Below are 25,356 nucleotides of genomic sequence, written 5' to 3'. Positions count from 1 at the left end.
GAAACTCTGATAACTGGCCTTATGAACACAGTCTGACAATGACTGTGTAAGGAACATTCCAAATCAATGAATTCTTAGACAAAAAACGTTGGCTCCCTTTGATTCTGAGATTCTGCTTTTTTTTAAACTGTCAAGACCTATACATATATCAAGGAAAGAATTGTATAATTACAAATGAGCATTTCAAATTCAAGTTACTATGTCTTCACAATGTGCTCTGATTTGTTGTTCCTTCCATGAAGGTTATGCAACTGTTTTGTGCCAGAAATTATCCTCAAAGATAGAGTCAGGACACAATTCAGAATCAGTTCTTAACTCATCTATATAGATATATAAAAGGCTAAGTGATCAATCATATATCCATCCAACCATCTGACCAACTGGCTGGTACATATGATGTGCACTGACAATTTAAAAATAAACATTGACTGGCACATGCATGATACATATAAAGCTCTCTCTAGTGCCAATTGCATACATGTGTTTCAATCTGTCATTGTTTATCATGAATTTGGTTGTTTTTGTTGACATTTTGAAGCTGAAAGAAACCAGCATCGTAGACAGAATATGTCTGAAGACCAACTAATGGTACAACATATCTCTGAAGCCAAAAGAAGCCAGCATCCTCTTCTGAGACTGGTCTCCCATTTAAATTAATTTGAAGACAGTTTCCTGTGATGCCAGCATTTGTGGTGACTATTAATAAATCACAAGGACAAACTCTAAACAGAATAGGAATATTCCTGCCTGAACCCGTTATCAGACATAGTCAGTTATATGTCGCTTTTTCTTGAGCTTGAAGAGCATGTGATGTTAAAGTTAAAGTTGTAAATACTTCATCACAAAGGAAATTAGTCAAGCACTCTGAAAGTTTACTTTCTAATATATAGTGTATATAAACCATTCATAGATGATATCCTTCATTATAATTAAATTATTATGATTGCTTTCTAATATCTAATATATAAAAGGCTAGGGTTGTAACCACCAATCACCACCAAAGGCTGACCAACCCAGAAGTCCTTCAGTCAGCACTGGGTTACTGAGCAACCCAGCACTCACTGCCCAGGGCGCTGAAACTCAGAGAGAGAGGCAGGGTCTGATCCACAACCTCAGTGGCAGCTGTTGATCAGTACTTGCCTCTCTCTTTCTCTCCCTTTCTTTCTGAGCTTCAGCAGCAGCCAGGCTTTTCTTTTTCATTCAGCCTCGCAGGGGCTGCTGTTAAGCCCTGTCTCTCTGATCAGGCCTAGAGGTAGGCCCGGAAATTCTGACTGGCATAGGAACTGATGGATTTGAACCAAATGTGAGTGATGTGTAGAACCAATGGCTATCTATGAGGTGGAGATTTTGACACTGATTGGCATAGGAACCTACCAATCAGAACCAAATGTGGGTGCTGTGAAGAACCCAAGGCTGCATAGAAGGCAAAGCTTCTGACACTGGTATAGACACCGACTAATCAGAACCAAACCTAGGTGCTGTGGAGCCAATGGCTGCCTAGCAGGTGGAGCCTTTGATGCTGACTGGCATAGAAACTGACCAATCAGAACCAAATTGGCCAGCAAAGGAGGGCAGTTGGAGGTGAAATCAGGCCTGCAGGGGAGGGCAGTTGGGGGCATCCAGGCCAGGAGAGGAGGTTAGTTGGGGGCAAGATCAGGCTGGGAGGGGAGGGCCATTGGGGGAGAGATCAGGCCAGCAGGGGAAGGTAGTTGGGGGCAACCAGGCCAGCAGCTGAGGGCAGTTAAGGGTTATCAAGCTGGCAGGCAGAGGCATTTAGGGGCAATCAGGCAGGCAAACAGATGAGCAGTTAGGAGCCAGCGGTCCCAGATTTCAAGAGGGATGTTCAACTGCTGGTTTAGGCCAGATCCCCATGGGACATTCCTTAAGGGGTCCCCAATTGGAGAGGGTGCAGACTGAGCTGAAGGAACCTCCTCTTTCATGCACTAATTTCATGCACCAGGCCTCTAGTTAGTATTATATGTAGTAGACTTTTTGAAATAAGCCTAGAACAGTAAATAAGGTTTGGAGAATCATGGGTGCTCGAAACAGCAGCAATTAATGGTAGTACATAGTAGTGAGAATAGAGAGCCAGTGTTAACACTGGAAGAACACTGACATTTGATTGAGAAAAGAGAAAAGGGAGATAGAATGAGTTCTGGACCCTACACAAGCATAAAGCTCAAACAAAGAAATGAATTACTAATGATGGAATTTTACAATAGAGACAGAACAAAGACAAGCCTGTTGGAAAATATTTGAGAACTAGATCTTCCAGTCCAACACTCATTTACTCCATTGAAAGTTCTTTCAGATCCTGATCTCTAGATATATGTTACAAAAATTCCAGATGTGTTTTTCTTTCCTTCTACTCATTTCTGTGAATTTTTCCAGCATGTTTACTAAATTATAAAAATTTGCCACTACTTCTAAGAGAAAATAATACCTGATTAGTTTTACAGCACCCTGCCACTTCAACTATTCAGGGAAAGTTATCTACCTTTCATTTCAACACAAGTATCAAGTAATGAATATTACATATTACATAAATATGTGTCAGTATTTAAATGTTGGCTCACTTTGTTATCAATTTAAAGTCTAATACAATCTATAAACTGAAAAATACATTTTAATTTTTTTTTTTCTGAGTCACCTTAGTGTCTTAAGAATATTTTCATTTTTCCTAACTAAAGAAAAACTGAACAAAAATGTTGAGGTGCTCTGCTAACTCCGTTAGACTTAAGAACATAACATGGGACTCTTTTCTGTAACTGAAATACCCTTTCTTCTTGACTCCTTTAATTACAAAAGTTCATAGTCTTCTGGGTCCTTTAGCAATTTAGCATCAGGTTTTTAAGTTATGTGATTTTTTTTCCATGAATAATAAAAAATTTTAATTGCACAAAATTCATAAAATTAACAGGCAAATTTCTATAGGATTCTAGTAATATTTTCCACTCAGTGATGGCAACAGACAGTGTCTGGGTGAAATATGACCAAAAATAATATGCAAATTAAAAGCACATTGCTAGATTTTTAGTGCAAAGTAGAAATACATTTTAATGATTTTATTGCAGCAATATTTCCATTCTCTACAGTGGGTTACACTGTACTTATCATTCTGTAATATGCTATGCATTTACATAGCTTGTTCATTGTCTGCCTCCAAAACCAGAATACAAGCTGCATAAGACCAGTTCTTCTATCTGTTCATACTCAATACTTAGCACCTAGAACAGAGCGGGAAACAAAGCAGGAACTCCAATACTCATGCCCTAGATCAGCGTTTTTCAACCGCTGTTCCGAGGCACACTAGTGTGCCGCGAGATGTTGCCTGGTGTGCTGTAGGTGCAGACAAGACAAGAATTTTATAATTTTTCACTATTTTGTTTACTTAATATTTCATAATAAAGTAATTATAAAATACTTTCTTTGTGTTTATTTGATTCCTATTCAAGAGAATTACTTTATATGTAGTCAATAAAGGCACAGAGTTAAATTTTTTAACATTTTCTAATGGTGGTGTGCCTCGTGATTTTTTTCATGAAACAAGTGTGCCTTTGCCCAAAAAAGGTTGAAAAACAATGCCCTAGATCACAGTGTTGTTTTCAAACACTGCAATTTGCATTATTGATGCTTTCCCCTCTTCAATCATTTCTCTAATAGAACTTCTTTCTATTCACAAATACACCACTCTCCCATTCCAGATGAAAGAAAAATATCTCTCACTCAGCCCTACCACTTTGCTGCAGTCTAACTCTTCTTTCCTTTTCCTCCCCCTATCTTCATTTATATATCTAATTGTATATATATAATATGTTTACAATTATATATATGTTTATAATATATACAAGGGTGTACAAAATAGGCTTAGAGTGGTAAGTATGCAAAACAGTTTATTCTTGTATTATTATTAATGAATTATTATAATATTTTGCATACAAACAACTGCAAACCTACTTTTGCACACCCTTATATAAAGATAGAGTACCATATATCTTCCATTCACATCTAATTTCTCGTAGCAATTTTTTGTTTACTAGACTTCTTGTGGAAGGTTATCTCATGGCCCACTTCCTAGAACTCTGATTGTTCTCCTATCTCATCTTCCTCTATCTATGGTGAAACTCTGTCAGTAACTTGCATACATTGTCCTTAAGTCCTTTTTCCCCACAACTTCTTATTCCATAATGCCAGAGCTGTCTAATTGAACTTTCTGCTATGATGGAAAGTATCTATCTCTGTGCTTTCTAATAAGGTAGCCAAGTGTGTCAATTGAAATCTTAAAACGTGATTAGTGCCCTAGCCAGTTTGGCTCAGTGAATAGAGCATCAGCTTGTGGACTGAGTACCCAGTTTGATTCCAGTCAAGGGCATGTACTGAGCTTGCAGGCCCCTCCCGGGCCAGGACCTGGTTAGGACAAATGCAGGAGGCAACCAATCGATGTTTTTCTCTCTGTCTTTATTTCTCTCTGTCTTCCCCTCTTTCTTCCACTCTCTCTAAAAATCAATGGGAAAATATCCTCAGGTGAAAATTTTTAAAAATGTGGTTAGTGTGACTGTTGAACCACATTTTAAATTTATTTTTATTTAAAATAAATTAATTTTAATTACATTTAAATTTAAGTACATTAATTTTGCTTGAATAGCCACATGTTATTAGAGCTACTATATTGGCTAGCAGAGCAATAGACAATAACACTGATAAGCTCATCTATCCTCATGGCTTCCATTACCTAAAGTCACCACCAATTCTTCCTTTTCTCAGCAAGACTATGGTATCAGGTGATGAGAAGACAGATAGAAGCAAAGAACTCACAGTCTAGTATAGCAAATCACACAGGTGAGTGAGCCCAGTTGAGAACAGAAAAAATTTGCAGTGAAACCCAGTGTGCCTCTGCTCCCCTTTTTTGCTTCCTTCCTCTTATCTCAGGACAAAGAGTTTTCTCTCAGGACTCAGTCTTCTCCCTCTCACCCTCCTGCCTTAGCAAGGACTTTGCCCATTGGCTACATCAGCTTTTTCTTGCATCATTATTGCTCTCCCTCCTGATTATTAGAATATATTCAACATGTTTTACTTCCTTGATAATTGAAACAAAAAAAAATCTTCCTATAGAAACACCTCCCTTCTCTGCTCCCTTTAAGGTCCATATTTCTCACTTCCTATTTATTCTAATTTCACTGCTCTGAAACCACTATTGTTAATGTCCTCAATGAGGTACTTGTTGCCAAAATCAATAAACACCTTTCTGTCCTCATCATATTACAATTCTGAGAAGCACTGGAAAGCACTTACTGTTTCCTAGAATACTATCCTCTCTGGCTTTTCTCTTACTTCCTAGTAAGTTTATCTCATTCTCTTTTGCCTACTTATTTCTATCCCAGTTCTGTGCACTAAACTTACTTCTTTCCTTTGTTTCTTTAGTCAACAAATATATATTAAGAGCCTACTGTGTTCCAGGCCATGTAATAAGCACTTGGGATAAAACAGTAAACAAGCCAATAGTATGGAAGGTTATAAGTACACTGGAAAAAAACAAAGGTTGAGGAGGGGTTCAGGAGTACCAAGATGGGAAGAGTTGCATTTAAGTAGAGTGGTTCAGGTAATCTTAGAAAGGTGATATTTGAGTGGGATTTAAAAGTGATGAGTGATTAGTTAAAATATCTAGATAAGTATATTCCAGGCAAAAGGAATAACCAGTTCAAAAGCACTAGGGTGGGAACATGGCTTTGTGTTTAGGGAACTTAAGGAAACCAGCATGGCTAAGACCAAATGAGCCATGGTGAGACTAGCAGGAAATGAGTTCTGAGAGTGAAGAAGTCAGGGTTGGACTTTGTAGGACCTTGTGGGCCCTCAGAAGGACTTTAGCTTTTATTATTATTAATGACAATGATCAATGTACCCACCATTGGTCTAAATAATCATTTTTCTGAGGATCATATTTAACAATTTAAACAGGTGTAATTCCTAAAGTTAGATATACTTTAAAGCACTGTGGTTATTTTTCCCATGAAGAAAATGCTTGTGTCATAAGGAACTCCAGCAGGAGAAAGGAATAAACATACTACAAAGCAATCAAGTCTTTATCTCACAGATCTTCTGCAGATGTTTAATGGAACTTCTATTCATTCCTTTTGTAACATTTCCTGAAAAACATGTTATTTCAATGGAGAAAATTTTAGGCATGAAATGATTGGAATGACTGCAGGACTTTATGACATCTTGAAAAAATAACTGAAACTAAGAGTATTTTGAAGTTAGCAATAACATTTAGTCACCCTCAGGGATTTCTGTTTCCTTAATCTTCTACCTTCAAAAATGTGACTGTGATGGTCAGTTTTTTTACATATGGGTGGGTGTTTCTTTGATATGAGTGTTTAATCAGCTTCAGGGATGCACACCATTTGGAAATCTGGAATTTTCTCTCTTGAAGGCTTTTAGGATTTTTACTAGGAGCTATATTTTTCAGAATGTCTAGACCTAGAAAAACATCATTACAATGAGTTGGCAGTAAAATTTAAAGATTTCATGAGGGACATTAACCTTTATTTTGTTAATGAATAGTAATGTACATACTGTTTCTCTTTAATAAATGAATTAGGAGGCTTCTGGAAATGTTACTCATGACAAATGATCGTTATTGTTCTTGATACTTTAAGCCAAACAAATCTAATCTGATTTTTGTTCTGTTTTGTTTTGTGTAGAAACATTCAAGACAAGAATGAGAAAAGAAAAAGAAATGAAAGGAATGTAGGCTGTCTGTCAGAGTAAAACAAACTTTTTTAAAAGTGCCACCAGAGAGGTCCTTGGTAAATTCTGTTCACCTTTGGCTGGACCCTAATATCCACAAGATCTTTCTTATTTCAGCATCTTCCGTATCTGTATCTTACCTACCTCACCTGTTCCTCCTTGGATTTCAGATATTGTTCTTCCAGGTTCCAACTCTTTCTTTACCATGGCTTGTAAATCAAATGAATCTCCTGGTACCTGTGCACTCATACTTGGTTGCGGGACCCACATTCTCAACCTCTTCTGAGCCTATTACAATAGATCCAATGGTGACAATCTTTGTCTGTTTTTTTCCTCTCAGAGTACTAAGCCCTGATGAAGAATATCACTCAGTGATCTTGATGATAAGAGTCAATATTAATAAATGATTTCTAAGATTATACACTAACTAGTGACCCAGTGCATGGATTTGTGCACATTGAAAGGAAAATAATTAGAAGGAATATTTCAATATTGCTATTTTCCCTTTTTCTATGTTAGAAGTCAGAGATGAAAGAAAATTAGTAAAGTCATTAGACGTATGGTCAGTCACTTAGCCTTTTATATAGATAGATGATAGATGGATAGATAGATAGATAGATAGATAGATGATAGGAATCCCAGAGTGTGAGAGGGCACTTTGCAAAATTGCTATTGTAGAGGGTATGGAACACAAACACAAGTGTGCAGTAAACCTGATTCAGGGCCGACAATGCCCCAGCAGCAACATAATCCATGGCCAAAGGTAGAATCATGCAGCCCTGTGAGGATTCAGGCTCCCTTCTCTCGGGTTTTAGGGTGCGTCACCCAAGAACCGTGGCTGCCAAGTCACTGCAGCTCAGCAGTAAACCAGATTCAGGGCAGACAGTGCCCTAGCAACAACGTGAGAAATCAGCCCCAAGAGAAATTGGGCTACTTCTAGTCGGAAGGTCACTTAGCCTTTTATATAGAGAGATAACCCCAGCAGCCCTTCTATTTACCCTTACCCCACTCATTTTTCCCATGGTCCTCAGCAGATGCTCTACACTTCACTTTTTTCCTCAAAACTGCCAACCCATTACCTGATAGTTCATTCATGGAGGCATTGAACCTTGCTAGCCATGGAAGATTAAGAAGATCTACTACTCATATAGAGACATCATTCATGTCCTTACTGAGAACATGGGAACTATGCAGCCAAAAAGAAAAATTCTACCTCTCTATTTGAAACTTAATTTATCATTTCCTTCTGTCTCTGAAGGAAAAAATTAAACTTTAACTCTCTCTTTGTATTTAAAAGTAGATAGGACATTTCCTATAGAAAGGGAGAGTTGAAGTTTTAATTTTTTGTAATATACCAATCCATAAAGATGGGATAAATCAAATATAACATCACAAAATAATGGAAAACACATCATAAAAATAAAAAGCATTATTATACTTCCACACAACAACATATTTCTATTACAACCTTAAAGCTCAAATGATTATATATTTACTTAAAATATTAATAAGAATAATCAGAATTTGAATGTTTATTTAATTTTTATAATATCTGTAATATTGAGTAAATGATAAGGATTAAGAGAAATATCAAGATCATGGTATGAACAAGTCTTAATTCTTTTGCAGAGATGGGAAGAAGGTAATGGGAAGAGGTAAAGACAGCTAAGAAAGGAGGCAAAAGGTCAGAAGGAATGAAGGGAGCAAACAAATATGTTCCCAAAGAATATATGAGCTGTCCTAACTGTACAAATATTTCTACCAAGCAACAGTTGAGTTCCCATGAAGTCATGGCCAAAACACCCAGGAGGCAGAATGAAGAAAAGTGAGAGATATTAATCAAGACATTCCATCACCAGTAATGGGGAAACAGCAGCATTTCACCCACAAGACAACCAATCATTATGAAATGAATAGCTATCCTGGAAGTGCTTGCAGAACATTTAGGCTGTTTAACTGGCCAGTGAGTGAATACATTTCTTCACCATAGTGATTCAAACAAATGATTCCCATTGAAAATATTTCTCCCTCACACTCTGGAGAGAGTCATCTAAATTTGGTTGCTAGACTGAGTTGGGCTAAACATGAAAAGCAGGTATACAATTGTTAAAGAAGATTTAATATTAGCAGTCAGAAAAATGGCCTAATATGCCTTCTCATTAACCAAGCAAAGACTTGCATGGGTTTGTTTGTTTTTTCCATCTTGATAGTTTTGTTTGTTTTGTTTCGTTTCTAAAAATCCATTTCCTTTTTTCAGTATTTTCTTGCCATGTTGTCCTCTTTATTCTTCAAAACATGATCCAAATGTCACTCTCTGACAAAAGAGTTGTCTAAATTCTGCAGGGAGAGTTAATGAAATCCTTATTTATTCATTGTCTGCACTTTTATTACCACATTTGTCATACCACTCTAATTATTTCCAGGTTGGCCTGTCTAGTACAGGCTGGACCCCTGGAATGAATGAATGGACGAGTGAGAAAATAAATGGATGAGATGTGTTTCAGGAGAGGAAATTATTGCTTTTGGTTCACTTAATTCCAAAAAGAAAATAGCTTTCTCTAAACTGGGATTTGTAATACTTTGGCTTTATTTTTCTAAAAATAAAATAATTGGTGATAACAGGTGGTTTCAGTTTAACTAACCAAAAATTCACTCTTCCAAGTCTATGTATTCATTTGTTCTTTCTCGTTGGTGTCAATAGCATGCTTTGGATCAGTGACCCTTTCCTCTAAGCAGGAAAGGTCATTCAGATTTTTATCAAGTCCTGGCAATTTGCTCATTTCTTCTCTTTGTTGTTCTGCTTCTTGAGTCTTGTGAATAGCGGGTGCCCTGTTCTTCTGGGGGGAAAAAAGCCACAAATGCTTCACAGAGCTCCCCTATCCTGCTTGATATATGAACAACCCTTCATTTGATTTAAGGGAAAATAAGAAAAGCTGCTCAATATGTTCTTCCTCCTGAGTTCAGTTAAACATGAAAAAGGAAAGGGTGTGTAACACTCAAAAACCTCAAATAATTCTAAAAAAATAAAACGTGGAAATTTTAACTTCTATTAAAACCAAACCTTTTCTTCTGTTTCTTAGGCAAGTCACAAAGAAGTAATGTGGTTAAGAGAATACAGAGATTTTCTTTTCCTCTTCATTAACTAAGATTTTAAAAAAATAGAAAGATTTTCATATTAGATCATTAAATTATATACTCATTGAAACATATTTTTTAATTCCCTCTTATTCACCAGATTCCTAAGGCTTCCTTTTGGCATATAAACTAATTTGAATATCTTCTTATAGATTTTTTTTTCTTAATTCTTATTCCAAAGGAAAAAATTATAGGGTTTAACACATATAATGACAAAATTAAGCTCTAAAACAGTGACAGAGACCCAGTTGGCATGGCTCAGTAGTTGAGTGCCAACCTATGAACTGGAAGGTCACATGCTGGATTCTCGGTCAGGGCATATGCCCAGTTTGCAGGCTTGATCCCTAGTAGGGGCATGCAGGAGGCAGCCAATCAATGATTCTCACATAGATGTTTCCATCTCTCCCTCTCTCTTCCTCTCTGAGATCAATAAACTATATATATAGTTTAAGTGGCTGAGTCTTTGAGAACTTGTTTTTATTGAAATTCAATTTTGCTGACATATTTCCAACCTAATAGTACAGACAATGGGAAGCCAGAAGCAAGCACTGTTCCTGCTTTTCTGGCAATAGATTACATTTCTTAAAATCTAGAAATTATATATAAATATATTCATTTATTATTCAACAAACATTATATTTTTACTATGTGTCAGACATGGGTAATGAAACAGGCAAAAATGAAAAGGAAAAACTCTGACTTACAATCTACTAGAGAGAAACAAAAATGAAAATAAATAAATTGTGTGTATATGTGGGTATGTGCGTGTGTGAGATGTTAGATGGTGATAAATAGATAAGTATCAAGGAAAAAAATTAACATGAGAAGGGAATAAGAAGGGCCAGATTCTTTATCTTACTTTAAGTATGGTTATCAAAATAATTTATATCATAAGAATGTGCATGCAAATATATAGTTTGAAAAAAAAAAAAAACAGGTGGTGGAAAAAGCCAATAATCAACATCTATTATTTTGATCTCTAGAAATCACTAGAAACTGAATTTGAATGAGGGAAGCACTGAATGGTACATATTCAAGGACGATCGATTACTCAAAGTGAATAGGAGATTTAGTAACATCTTTTCAGCTTAACTTCAATAGCATTAAGCCTATTTGTTTAGGTTCTGACAGTGTGCAACCAGACATAAGTGTCCTTTTACACAGCTATTTTATGTCATAATGCCAAGTCAAAGTTATAACAGAAAAGAAGAATCCACTAGAGAGAAAATATAAATCAGGTCAACTTTCTCTCAAAATTAAAGGAAAACAATAATTTAGCTGAAAGATAATCACCAGTGTAGTGACAGAATCCAATGCAATGGGCTTTCTTGCCATAAATAATATTAATTAAGTGGAACTTTCAAAGTTAAAGCTGAAACACTTTTCAACCTTAAAGCAACCTTTGAGGTCATGACACTCAACTTAATCTCTACTAATAAAAGAGTAATATGCTAATTAGACCAGGTTGATCAGACATCTTCCGGTCATCCTGCTTTTCTTTTAGACAAAGCCATGGTGGCAGGGTCCAAAGCACATGCAGTTAGGGGAAATCAGGCCAGCAGGGGAGAACAGTTGCGGGTAATCAGGCTGGCAGGCAAGCAAGTGGTTAGGAGTCAGCAGTCCTGGATTGTGAGAGGGTGCAGGCTGGGCTGAGGGACAACCCTCCCCTCCAATGCACAAATTTCATGCACTGGGCCTCTAGTATTTTATAAAGAAAGAAATAAGATGAATGGGATTAAATAATATGCTCAAGATTATAGAGAGATGCAGGGGAAACACTCTAGCTCCCATTTAATTTATTTATTGAATTTATTCAAATATGTATTATGTCTGTTATATACTTAGTCCTGGACTGTGCTGAGGATACAACTGAAAACATGGATGGCAAACTCTCTGCTCTCACAGACATTTCCTTCTACTGAGAGGATATAGACAATAAAAAAAATGAAACAGATAAGATGATTTCACACATTGACATGAAACAAGCTTATGAGATAGAGAGTAATGGTAGGGACCACTTTGGAAAGCATTGGAAAGGCCTGTTTGAGGATTTGACATTTGATGTGAACTGTGAATGACAGAAAGGACACTGGCAAGTGAAGACTTAAAATAAAGCATTCTAGCAGGTCTTAACTCCTAGCTTCTTAAAGCAATATTTTGTATGCTTATTTTTTAATTATGGAAAATTTTAAAAATAAACTATAATACTTATTGGCAGGATTTCAAAATTCAGTCTTTGAGTTAGGTGATTGTAATTCAAAATGACACCAAAAAGTGATTTTTAAAAAGGTGGTATGGGTGGTCAAATGCCATAAATTTGAGGCTCACCTGTCTTCTAATAATTGCTATATTGAACAATATTTCTGAGCCATATTTATTTTAAGAGAAATATATGCATTTAAACATAGCAATAAGGTTTCATAAGGAAACACAAAGAAGTGGGGGCAGAGTTCAAGGTTAGCAGATCCAGAGTCTTTGGTATCCAGACATGATTTATGTCACAAACAAAAGCAGTAAGCTTGGGCCACAATACAGAAGTGGAAGCCTGATGAACTCAGAGCATTGTAACTTTCCCCCCAATAAATCACAATTACCAACGCACCAATGATAAATAGCTAGGATCTCAGAGTATTTAATAGCACTCACCATTTGCCAGTTTGTTGTCCATTTGATTCTTTCCTTCAGAAACTGGTGTTTGTTAGTTCAACCCTTGTATTAATATTTAATTGTAAACCCTTGGAAATATCAGTTACAAGATTTTAAAAGAATTTACTATTGTAAACAAGACTGGAACACTAGAGAAAATTATCTTGCATGAATCTATTTTACAATTGAGAAGAGAAAAACGGCTCCAAGGTAGCTTTAGATCAAAGAAGAAATGTTTAACTAATGAAAGGCCTTTTATAAATAAAAGAACATTGTTTGTTCAAGTCTCAATCAGAACGTCTCAAAAAGAGCAGCATAGTAAACTACTTCTGTGTCAAAGGAATATAGCTAAAATGAAAACAGGTAAAAATATTAGTTAGCAATAAATCCAATCCATAATTTTTTGCATAGACTTTTTTCTAAAATTTTAATATTCCATCCTTGCCTGCAATAACATTTTTTTAAGTTGCTTCTTCTAGTATCATTATACAACAGCATTGGTCCCTGATTTCTGAGATGAGAAGTGAGGCACTGTAGTTGTAGAGGATGAAAATAAAATGAGGAAATTCTAAAATCAGGAGTAAATCTAAAATTATTTTTTAACATTTTCTTTATAATTACTTATCTGGGGCATTTTTTACAAGGTTAAAACATTTTGGTTGACCAATAGCTTTAGAATTGCCTTGACAGAGTAACACCTGAATAGAAATCTATATGCCCACAGAATTTTAAATTCTTCCAAAACTTGAATTCAATACTTATTTATAGTCAATGTTACATATATAACTTGTACAAATCAATCTTTCAGGCATCCTAAATGGGATTTTAGTCATAATAAGAGCATGCACACCATCATTCTAAAATCACCTCCTGGTTTCATCCTCAGTGACTGCGATAAGTGCTACAAGCAGAAGAAAGCTTTATAGTGAACCTGTAAAATGTTATTGTAAGTTATAATTCAATGTACAAATGTTTCAGGCAAAACTTGCCCAGAGCAGAACAGTCAAGTACAAGTGTTTCTCTTCATCCCTGTCATCTCTGTCTTCTTTTTCTGGTTTGCTTTGAGTTTGTGGGTTGACTTGAGGACATTTTTAAACCAAAGCATTGCTTATACCAACCAGGAAAAACAAACAAAAACACCTACAGGTAGGAAGAACTCTATCACAAAGCTATTGGCACATGAAATTGACTTCACAGTTTCACATACAAGAAGTTTGTTCGTCTCTTATGCTTTCCCCAGAATTTAAACCATACTGCTAAAGATGGCAAGAAATAGTTGAAAATTCACAGAGCCCCAAAAGTGGATGATTTTGATTGACTTATATTCTCTAAGGAGATATGTCTTTAATCTAGACTCACTTCACTTATTTGATTTGATGAGTTAAAGCTTTTAACTCACACGTTAAACACAAATTTTGGGTGATGCATATTTGAAACAATTTGTTAAAATGAAATGTGTCCTTCCATAATGTGAGATGACTGATCATCTCATGCTCTACCTTTTCCAACGCATATAATCCCATTTACTCCCGCATGAACTCTTTAAGCAATGCATTCTTTTTAAAATGTATATTTTTAATTTTCCATAGGTCATATAACAGTTGATAAGTGTAAGTTAAAGTTTTCTTTCCACCCTTTATTTCTTTTTGTGCAATTCCTCACTACCACCATTACCAATAACCAAGTAACCAAAATTACAAAACCTTGTGGATTCTTCCAGAAGTTCTAAGGCAGTTGCATATAGAAAGCCACACACTTTCTTTTCTTTTTTTTTTTTAAATATATTTTGATCAATTTCAGAGATCAAGGAAGAAGAGAGAAAAAGATAGAAACATGGATGAGAGAGAATTATTGATCGTCTGTCTCTGGCATGCCCCCTACTGGGGATCTAGTCTACAACCCAGGCATGTGCCATTGACTGGAATTAATACCAAGACCTTCACTCTGCAGGTTGATGTTCTATCCACTGAGCCAAAACAGCTAGGACAGTTACCTAGCTCAAATTCTGTCTTCTCCTCTTTAAGTCTTCCAAGTAGACCTGGGAGGGGAGGATATCACAGGGAGTGGGGGGAGAATAATAATAATATCATCTACTTTCTCCTGTACCTTAGTTTTCTTCTCTCCAGGAAGCGGAACATTCATGTAATGAATCAGATCCCATGCATGTGCCTGGGCTGCATTTACTAATGAGCAGAGTCACTGTGGATTAATGATCACACCCATCAGTATGATTCATTTGTTTTCTCCTTTTATGGACTAGGAATGACAAAGTGGCCTAAAACTTCTCTCACATGTGGAGATTGAAGTATCCAGTTGTCTCACTCATCAATTCTCTTTCATATGTATTTCAGTCCACTAATCTTTAAAGTATCATCCTTCCTTGAAGCTATCAGGAACATCGTGCTCAGATTAGGGTCCAGGTTTAGTGAGGAGGCTACTTAAGCTTCTAATCTGCATGCCTCATTCCAAGTTCATTTTATTAGAGTTCTTGGTAGTTAAGGACCAACTGTCCAACAATAATAAAATATTGTCTTGTTTTTGTGTGTGTGTTTGAGCCCCAACATGGACATTTTCCTTGAAAGTCTTATAAGAGTAATGGCTATAACTTTGTTAATATTGGATTCCAGACAACCAGTCCTAACATTCCTCAGATTCATAAAAGGCACAGTCCTATAGTTCATATCTAATTATGCTGCATTATTTGATGCATCGATGTTCTGTTTGCTTCCACTGAGTCCCACATTAAACTTAAATCTGTATAATTTAACTCAAGATCATCCAATATCTAGGACTAAATCTACCTTTGCAAACCATAAGTCCACTAGCCATGAACTTACTAAGTTAATCATTGCTATGCTTCTCTGTATGGCTTATACTATTTTCTCTCTCAGGAATCTTTCCCTAAACCCTGGGCCTCCACTTCAGTCACCCTACACATATTCACTGAGCACCTTCTCCATAGCAGCCTCTGAAGAAAGTCCTGTGGAGACATAAGGCAAAGAAGATATGCAACTCCCATCACTTTTGGAAATCTTATCATATCCTTCCAGCTATTAAGAATGTCTCACCCAGCTTGTATTGCTCAGTGGTTGGGCACCAACCTATGAACCAGGAGGTCACAGTTTGATTCCCAATCAGGGCACATGCCCAGGGTTGCATACTCAATCCTAAGTGGGAGCGTGAAGAGGCAGCTAGTTGATGATTCTGTCTCATTGCTGATGTTTCTCTCTCTCTCTCTCTCCTCTCTCTCTCTCTCTCTCTCTCTCTCTCTCTCTCTCTCTCTCTCTCTCTCTCCCTCTCTCTCTCTCTCTCCCTTTCCTCTCTGAAATCAATGAAAATATGTATATTTTTTAAAAGCAAAGATTGTCTCTTTCCTTTGTACTCTCATCTTACATTATTTATGGTGCCTTGGACTATAGAAATGTGCATATATTTACTTTTTCCCACTAAATGATAAGCCACTAGTTTTATTTATCCCTAATTCTTCCAGTTCATTAAAAAGATATATATTTATAGATGACTTCTATAAAATTAATTATCCTATTATCACATGAGACAGCCAAGCTTGAAGACTAGAGTTGATGGAATCTGTAATAGCAACTAGCATTTTCACTTCACTTACTTTGTTGCAAGAACAATTTGTTTCAAATGCTTTGCATGCATTAGCTCAATTTCCCCTCACAACAGTCCATTAGGGCAGGTACTATTATTACTTCCATTTATAGATGACGAAACTGAGACATATGAATGTGAAATAGCTCCCCTCACAGTTGGTGAGTGGAAAAGCCAGGCGGTCGATGCTGATAGTGAATGGATGAGTAGGAGTGCTCTTCGCCAAGGAGGCTTTCTGGAAGCTCCAGCCTGAGTCTTTCCTCGGTAATGTCTCTGAAGGGTGGCCATCTGGAGTCATTCCAGATAAATCAGCCACATTGTTGGAAAGTGAAACACTCCTGGGGGAAAAAAAATGTATTTATGAGTGCATTAAAATGCTGAGTTAGAAGTCAGAGTCCTTAACTAGGATTCAAAACACTGGGTTTTCTCTGGCTTTGTCACTTATAGAGGTGATAGTTTTGCACTGGTCACCCCATGATTCTCACTTTTCTTATCAGAAAATTGCAATAATGCCCTAGCCAGTTTGGCTAAGTGGATAGAGCATAAGCCCATGGACTGAAGGGTCCTGGGTTTGATTCCAGTCAAGGGCATGTACCTCAGTTGCAGGCTCCATCCTGGTCCTGGTCAGGGTGTGTGCAGGAGGGAACCAATCAATATGTCTCTCTCACATGGATGTTTCTCTCTCTTTGTCTCTCCCCTTCCTTTCCACTATTTCTAAAAAATAAGTCAATGGAAAAATATCCCCTGGTGGGAATTAACACAAAAAGTGAATAATACTATCTGATTTGTAGGATCTTTGGGAAGATCAAATGGGATGCTAACCAAGGAAGCATTGACATCAACAAAATTACTGTAAAAACTGAAGGATCTATGTTTGGTTGCTTCAGTCTCACAGTGGAACTACCACAGGTTGGCAGAGTAATGGACAGGGAGTTTGGTGAGAAGTCCCAGTGGGAAGCTGTAATGGTAAAGGTTTGGTACAAGGCCTGAAGTCACATCTACAATCTGTGAGGATTCCGTTTTGGATATGTTGAGATAGCAAAGGAAGACTGTGAATAGGACCTATTTTAACTCCAGAAACGTTGAGAGGAAATGTTACTCCTTATTTTCAGTACAGCTTGAGAATGTGTTCCAGTGAATTAAATGATTTTCAGCTAAGTTTAAAATCCAAGTTGATATTTTGTTCTTTTTTAACTTGCAAGACTTGGAAATCACAGGCCAGAGCTGACAACGTTCAGAGTTCTGAGTCAGAATCTTCACAGGGGATTCAGAAATCTCCCTAGCAACTCCCTTCAGTTCCTTATATTAAAACCTAAATCCCTCTAGCTGCAGCCCCTGTTCCTCTGGCTTGGTTTAGAAGTGAACAGCTGGCCTGCAATCTCCATATAATATCCATTCATGGATTTATTAAACCGTAATGCATATTAGCTGTGTTACGTATTCTAAAAGTAGCAGGCTTTTAGCATTACCAACAGGCATTTGTCAGCCCTGTGCAAAATATGCCTCTGGGAGCTCTTAGCAGATGTTTGGTGAAATTATTGAAAGAAACAAGAAACAAGACTTTCCCTGGATTGGAGTCTATGGTGAGTAAATCGTTCAAAAACAGCCACAAGGCATCTCAAAGTCTAAAAATTAGGAAATACACTCTTTTTGTGAATACCCTCATGCAAACAAAGGTACATAGCACAACTTAAATTTTAAATGGAGATGCCATCTTGCATAGGTGAACATAGTTCCATCTCAGCAGTGATGGCTTATGCATGTTAAAATACTGCTGTTAAAACTAAGATTTCATATATTCTTACCTCTAAAAAAACAAGTTGAAGCAAAGAAAGAGTAAGAAAGAGACAATAAGAGCAAGAATGACCAAAAGAGAAAGGGAAGGAAGAGGTGGAGGGACAGAGAGAAGAAGGAAAAGGAAAAATATTTTTTCCTGTATTCTCAGAAAACAGGTGGCAATTTTACAACATTTTGTTTGTGTTCATTTGCTTTTTTAATCACACTTTGTAAAACCTGTATTGGGAGAAGTCTTGGAAAGAGTAAATCCAAATGAAAGAAAAATAAAGAACCAAAGGAAGGAAACAATTTCCTTGGAGAAATACTAAACATTGCTACCTTGCATTGCATTCATCATTACACAAGTTTCTCTTTATAGCTCCTTTTTTAATTTGGAAGACACAGAAACCAGGAACTTGCTGTTGCTGTCTTTCTGGAAATGGACAATTTCTCCTTCTACCCAGTGATGCTGAAATTTCTGTCACAAATATCCTCCCAGGTCTAAGTGAAAATGCATGCCACAGCAGTTGACAAAGACTGTGGGTCACAAAATTCTGTGCTTTTCTTAGAGCTGCACATTATTTTATTTCTTAGAAGAGAAGGGAGTTCTCAAATTATGCATAGCAATGAATAAAGTCTTGTAGTAAGTGATAATCAAGAAATAACAAGAGGTATCAATTCCCATCGATACTCTACCAATGAATAGATTGAGCTTTAATACCGTGCCTATGATACATACATGAGAGAGAAACCTAGGACTGGGACTTTGAAAACAGGACAGAAGATGGTGGGGCACTTTGAGGAATTGAACCTCAGATATGTACATCATTGCATGGCACTGTGCCACTTTCTTCCTCAACACATGAAGACAATGATGTTGTCACCAAAGACAAACTTCCTTTGTAAGATAATACTTCATAATTATAAGTAATACATAGCCAAAGGGAAAATTTTTGAAATTACAGAAATTATAAAGAAAACATTAAAACTCCCCTGCTACCACAAGAAAAACATTGTTCACACATTGGGACACTTTATTCCTGAATTTTTTTTTCCCTAAATGGCAGAAATTTATAGTCTAATAGTTCTAGAGATCAGAAATTCAAGATCAAGGGATTGGTTCCTCCTAAAATATTTTATACCCCCAAAATTTATTTTTTTCTTACAAAACTCAGATTATTCTGTAAATGCAGTATTTTTCATTTGTTCTAATGTTTTAAGCATCTTCTGTGTCATTACATGTTGTTCAAAAATTTGAAGTGATTCATGTGATTTCATAGTATAACCATGATATCATTTTTTGACATTGAGTTGTTCTAATTTTTCAACATCATAAATAAGTATTCAATAAGCATCCTTATACATAAAGCTTTACCTTACCTCTAATAACTTTCTAAGGATAAATCCCTGAATATGAAATTATTAAGTCAAAGGGAAAATAAATATTTTGAGACTCTTGTCCCAGATTATCCAATTGCCCTGAAAGAGCAGGCCAATTTATAGTCTCACCAACTAAGTGACAATTGTCTGTTTTCTAAACCCATAGAAACCCACTGTTGTATTTATCTTTGACAATTAGGATTCATGACATGGTACATAATTGTTAGTTTTACATGTATTTCTTTAACAATTAGCAAAATTAGACAGTGTGATTTCTGTTGATCGAGCATCCCCTTCTAGTGATATAAAGCCAAACTATTATTACCTCAAATTGCCTTGGCTCTTTCTTACTCATCATAGGGTCAAATGGAAGAAAAGAAGGTGCACTTAAATCCTGGATTTCATTTGCTTTCTCTCCATGATAACCCTTTAATTCATAATATCAGTTTCATTCATGAAATCTTATTAAGTCAAGAGGGAACGTACTTAAAAATGTGGAGTATAGTAAATTATTTAAATACTATAGTAAATGAATTGAGGTACTAAATGTGGATACTAAAAAGGGCATTTATAACTTTCAGAATATAAAAGAAATAGTAATTTGTCTATGAGTAGAGGTTAGACATCAGTGTGGCTGGAATGGTCAACATTATGTTTCAAGAATCTAATGTCAATATTTATATTTCAAATTATTCATTTTATTATCTTGAGTGCTGGCTATAGTTAACAATTTTAATAACAAGTACAGCAATAACAACAAACAATTATTAACACTTGATGAACAGAACAGTGTGTTAGATCCTGGGTTTTTTTGGGTTTGTTTTGTTTTTTTAATTAATGTTGCTTTAATAGAATTTTGGAGGGTAAATAAATATCCACTGCAATAAAGTGTTATATGTAGTGAGATTACTTCTTTGAGATATCATGTTAACTGATACTTGATGGACATTTATAAGTATTTACTTTTGTCACCCATCTTTTCCTCTCTGTCCAATCCAACCGTCTAAGCCTTCTTCATTCATTAGAAGGACTGTGGCCAAACCAAAAGCAAACGTGTTGAGGACCATGCACCCTCTCTTCCATTTCAAAAGATGTATCCTTGAGTAAGTAGAAAGGCTGACTATAGTCGTTCTAAGGGCTTGAGAATTGAATTCTTCCACCAACACCCTTTCCCCAAGAGTTGAAATCTCCCAGGATAGGGGAGAAAGGGGAACCAATAGGAAGTAGGGAAAAGACAGAAATGGGTTGATCCTCCTGATAGGGGCCAATGGGCCTCCCAAGAAGAGACTCCAGTATTATTAAGCCAAAGGGAAAGCAGGCAGCAGAGTAAAAAAAGATGGAGAAAATAAGAATGGCTGCACAGTGAACCTGGGCATACAGGGCAAGAGACTGCCTTGTGGGTTCTCAAGTCCTGGCATGGCATGGAAACAGCAGTCATTTTCATATGCTCTCACAGGACACCCCCAAACTTAAGGGATGCAGATGGTCCTGAGGGGAGTTACACTGGGGAGCCATAACTAGAAACAAGCAGAATGATGGTTTTCTGTTGATAAATATAATCAAGGACTTGAAGGCTCTATCCATATTTCACTGAAAGTATGTTGTTACATTTCAGATCAGATTCAGCAGCAAACAAACTTTGAGATGAATATGTACTCAGGAACTTTATTGAGAGGAATATTCTCCCAAGAGAAAAACAGAGGGAAGCATAACTGGGTAGAGGGAGACATTGACGTGTGTTGTAATTACAACAGAGGTTTCAGCCAATTGAGGCAAAAAGGCCAGGTCTTTAAAAAGTTTTGTCACTTAGTCTTCAGAAGTGGGTGGCCCTAGGGGTGTGGAAGGGCATAATTTTGGGCATGGCAGCAGCCAGTAGCCAACTGCTTAGACAATGAGTGATTCTGTCCCCTTCATAATTGTGAAAAATCCAGTGGTATTCACTATGGCCCAACCCCTCTGTTACTCCAATCAACTCACTTCTTATTCTCAATGTATTGCACCTGGGAAAAGCTGCTCCAGGTCAGGTCAGCCTTGTTCCTTGGAGAAACAGGTATGAGGAAGTATAGTGGACCTTCATCAATCACTAAGTACTTCAGGTAAGTTATTTCACCTTTAAGGGCCAATTTCTACATGTCTCAGCTGGAGGTTATTATAATATCTACACACCATGGAGTTGTTGTGAGAATTAAACTTAGAAAATTTATGCAAAGCACTGAGCACTATGCCTGGCACATAGTAATATCTAAATAAATATCAACCTTCATATATCTGCTTTGCCACTGTAGAGTTAAAATGCAGTTTGATTTACTGAAATTCAGCATTTGCCCTGTTGTCTTCTGTAAAAAGCACATGAAATGGGATTATCTGACATGCACTAGACTGGGGTGCAACCACACAGAAAAAATGAGCTGGTGTTAACTTTGATACCATTTCATCTGTCATTGGTTATAAGTCATTACTGCAATTTACAAATCAAATCTGTAATTATTAATGTAGGACATTTGCTCAGCTACTCAATGATCTGAATTTTATACCATTTGGAATACAGTCGGGCTCTCCAGAATTCAGTTATCATGCATATGAAATGACTTCTTCCATATTTCTCTTTTACCTCTAGAACAAGGACCAACTGCAAACCTATTTCATGGTGTAGGAACCTGCAGGGGTTTAGCACTTCTCTCTATCCAGAATGGCTCTGGTCACTATGGTTTCCCTACCATGCCAGCCATTCAACAGTTACACGAACAGAAAAATCCGCTGAAGACAATAGGACGGGGCCTTGCTCATCAGGAACAAGAGAAAGTATTTCTGCTCGATCCTGCAGGACTGCCTGGCCACAAAGCAATACTGCCCTGTTCAGGCTGAGCTCTTGCTCCTCTCGGTATCACTGGGCTAAGCTTTAGCAGGGGGAACCAAAGTCGAAAGCAAAGCATCAGCAATTCACATGATATTCTTGCTAACCTGCAAGACCCGGTGCGGAAGGTTTCATGTGAGAGTTGCCGTCAGCCTCCTCGCTCCCCAGAGGACGACAGACTGCGCATCATACATGGATGGGGAACATGCAATTTGCAGAGTCACCAGCTCACCGCAGCGGACGCTTAGCACCTAGCTTCCCTGAGAGCTGGCAGGCACGCACCAGTCTGTGCTGCAGAATAAGAGGGAGGGTTCTTTATAAACCCGTGAAAGGAGGAAGCTTCATTCAGAAGGAAAGGCTGTAGAGAAGATGCAGCTGCCTGGCGTGTAATCTGTTTCCCTGCCTGCATCTTCCTGGGGACCCCTGCAGTAAGTAATGCAAAAAATGACCATGATAGGGAGAGAATAGTGCAGGATGAGAGTTCTTATGAGGCAAGGTGATAGATAAGCCAGTTTACCTGCAGCTTCGCTTGGGGGCTGTGGATGCATTTCCTCCTGAATTGCTGAATATCTAGACTTGATGGGAAAGTGATCAAATGAATGCCTTAACCCTGTTTTGTATGCAGTCCTTGGACACTGCAGACATTTCAGTGTTTAATGAAACATGACAATAAGGCAAAAGAAAGGTCTGTGCAGAATTTTCTCAGAAGCACTAAGTCAAGCAGTTATTGCAAATTCAGAAGGATAATACAGAACTCAATCACAGCTCATCAGATACCTTGTTGATTTCATGTAATTTACCAAGAGACAAAACCTGCTGCTACACTGCAGTGTTAACTCTTCAGGTTAGAGAAAATGAGTGAAACACTGGGGAAATTGGTTTTAATAATTACAGTCAGCATCCCCTCACTGTAAATCTTTCCAGGGCTTGTCACAAATGTAATCTTTGGCTACATTCTGGTTTTCAGTGGTTTTTGTTGTTGTTGTTGTTTTGCCTTATAAAGCTTAAGGTGCTTTTGATTATTACCAAAAGTGATGATGATTTTTATATTAAACTATACACACACACACACACACACACACACACACACACACTTTATTTGAAGCAAACATTGACAATTAGATTTTACTTACAGAAACATGATAGAATGAGAGAGAAAGAGAGGAGAGCAGTTCCTGGAACTCTGTGTTTAAATGAGTTTCTTCATGCTCTTTTCTAAAGTGTTAAGAATATTATTTGGGGATTCTATTTTTTTAATATATCTTATTGATTTTTTACAGAGAGGAAGATAGAGAAATAGAGAGTTAGAAACATCTATCAGCTGCCTCCTGCAAATCCCCTACTGGGGATATGCCTACAACCAAGGTACATGCCCTTGACTGGAATCAAACCTGGGACCTTTCAGTCCATAGGCCAACACTCTATCCACTGAGCCAAACCAGTTTCAGCTATTTGAGGATTCTTTAGCAGGACTCCAAAGCCCATCACAGCCATGTTTTAGCATCATACATAGAGTTATAGTCTCCATTCCAGGCTAAATCCCAGCCTGAGCCTTAGGGACTGGACTTCTTTACTCCCTCCAACTATTTCAGGAACTCCTACTGTGGAAGTTATTGCAAGTTGTTGCAGGTTTGTAAAAACCAAACACCAAGCTGCACTGCTTTTCTCTTTTAAATCCCTCTCCACCGGTCATCTCTAACCCAATTGGTTTTACCCACCTCAGCCTCTTCCAGCCACATAACCCCAACCTACAATATTGAACATTCCTGACCCCTGCATTCCATTGACCCTCTTATCCTTTATTCCCCACCCCACACTTCCCTTTTCCACATTCCTTGGATTTATCAAACTTTTGTGATTCAGGAATAGTTCGCATGTTTAACTTGGGCCCCTCTGAGACACACAAAATTATTCTAGTGCTAGAGTTTGTACACCCTGAAGAAATTGGAGGTAGTTGATCTAAAAATCCAGAAACCAACACACTATGAAGTATCCTAAATGCTGGACTTAAAGTGACAGACTTATCAAAGAAAACCATAGGTATCAACTTAAATTTAAATTTCAGATAAACCATATCTTTTATATCAGTATATTCTTTGCAATATTTGGGACATACTTGACCACAATATCTTAGTTGTTTAGCTGACAATCAGATTTATTTGAGCATACTGTACTTTATCTAGCAACCTTAGCTGAATCTGGACTTGGTGAGGAGGAAGTCAAAAATTCATTCATCGATAATATTCCTCCATAAAGTGACAGAGAGCCTTAGAATTTAGGAGAAGAGAGCCCATAACAGGAAAGACCAGTTAAGACAAGCAGCTGCCCCACTACTGTCCAGTGCCCAGAGGCAACATTCTTAATCAATCAAGACACCCCTTTCTGGCTTCAACACAGCCCCACATCCACTACAAATCAATCAGACTTTGTGTGTGAGAAGAAACTTTTTAGAAATCTCTGGCTTTGACAAAGGTGTGAGTGCAGAAATATGCAAAATTACTTGAACTTAGTTTCCAGGCAAATTTCAATGGGTTTTTCTGTGTTTTCAAAAATAATAATAATAAAATAAAATTTAAAAACAAACAAAAATACCATCATCTTAAAAAAACAAAACAAAACATGGAAACCCAGAGTTGTCACTAGATTGCTCAGTTGCGACCTTGATAATGATTCTCTAGTAGTCATTCTGAAAATAGGGATTACAATCCATAGTGGGTCTCCTCATAAGGCTCATTATTTCTTTGATTCTTCCAGCTAAATGATGCATAATCCATAAGCTGTCATTTTTTATATATTCAAAGATGACTCATTAGCCACTGGCTAAATGAATGAGTTAAAGGGACTAAAATGGTGTATTCGCAAAATTAAATTCTTGCTTTAGTAGTGCTTTCTGATTACTCTAATTCAGGGTCCCATGCAATGCTGGCGAAGTTGTTGCCTAAGTCAAATTGAGCACAAGTGGTAGGACACCAGCAGTTTCCAGGAAGCACACTTGGTTATCAGTGTGGTCTTAACTTGGTCATGGCTGCCAATGCCCCCAACTTATGAATTACTCTTGGCTTAGCTTCTTCATTTACATTGCACTTTGTTGTGGATTGTTTGGTTAACCCCAGAGTGTACAGTGATACATGCTTCCATCAACAGTATTTGAGGACCATAATTTTGCAATCACTTGACTTTAACTCATGTATATGCTGTTATTCAAA

The sequence above is a fragment of the Pipistrellus hanaki genome, assembly GCF_964339955.1.
Source record: "Pipistrellus hanaki genome assembly, chromosome: 8".
Taxonomy (NCBI): domain Eukaryota; kingdom Metazoa; phylum Chordata; class Mammalia; order Chiroptera; family Vespertilionidae; genus Pipistrellus; species Pipistrellus hanaki.
This window is presented reverse-complemented; position numbering follows the sequence as displayed.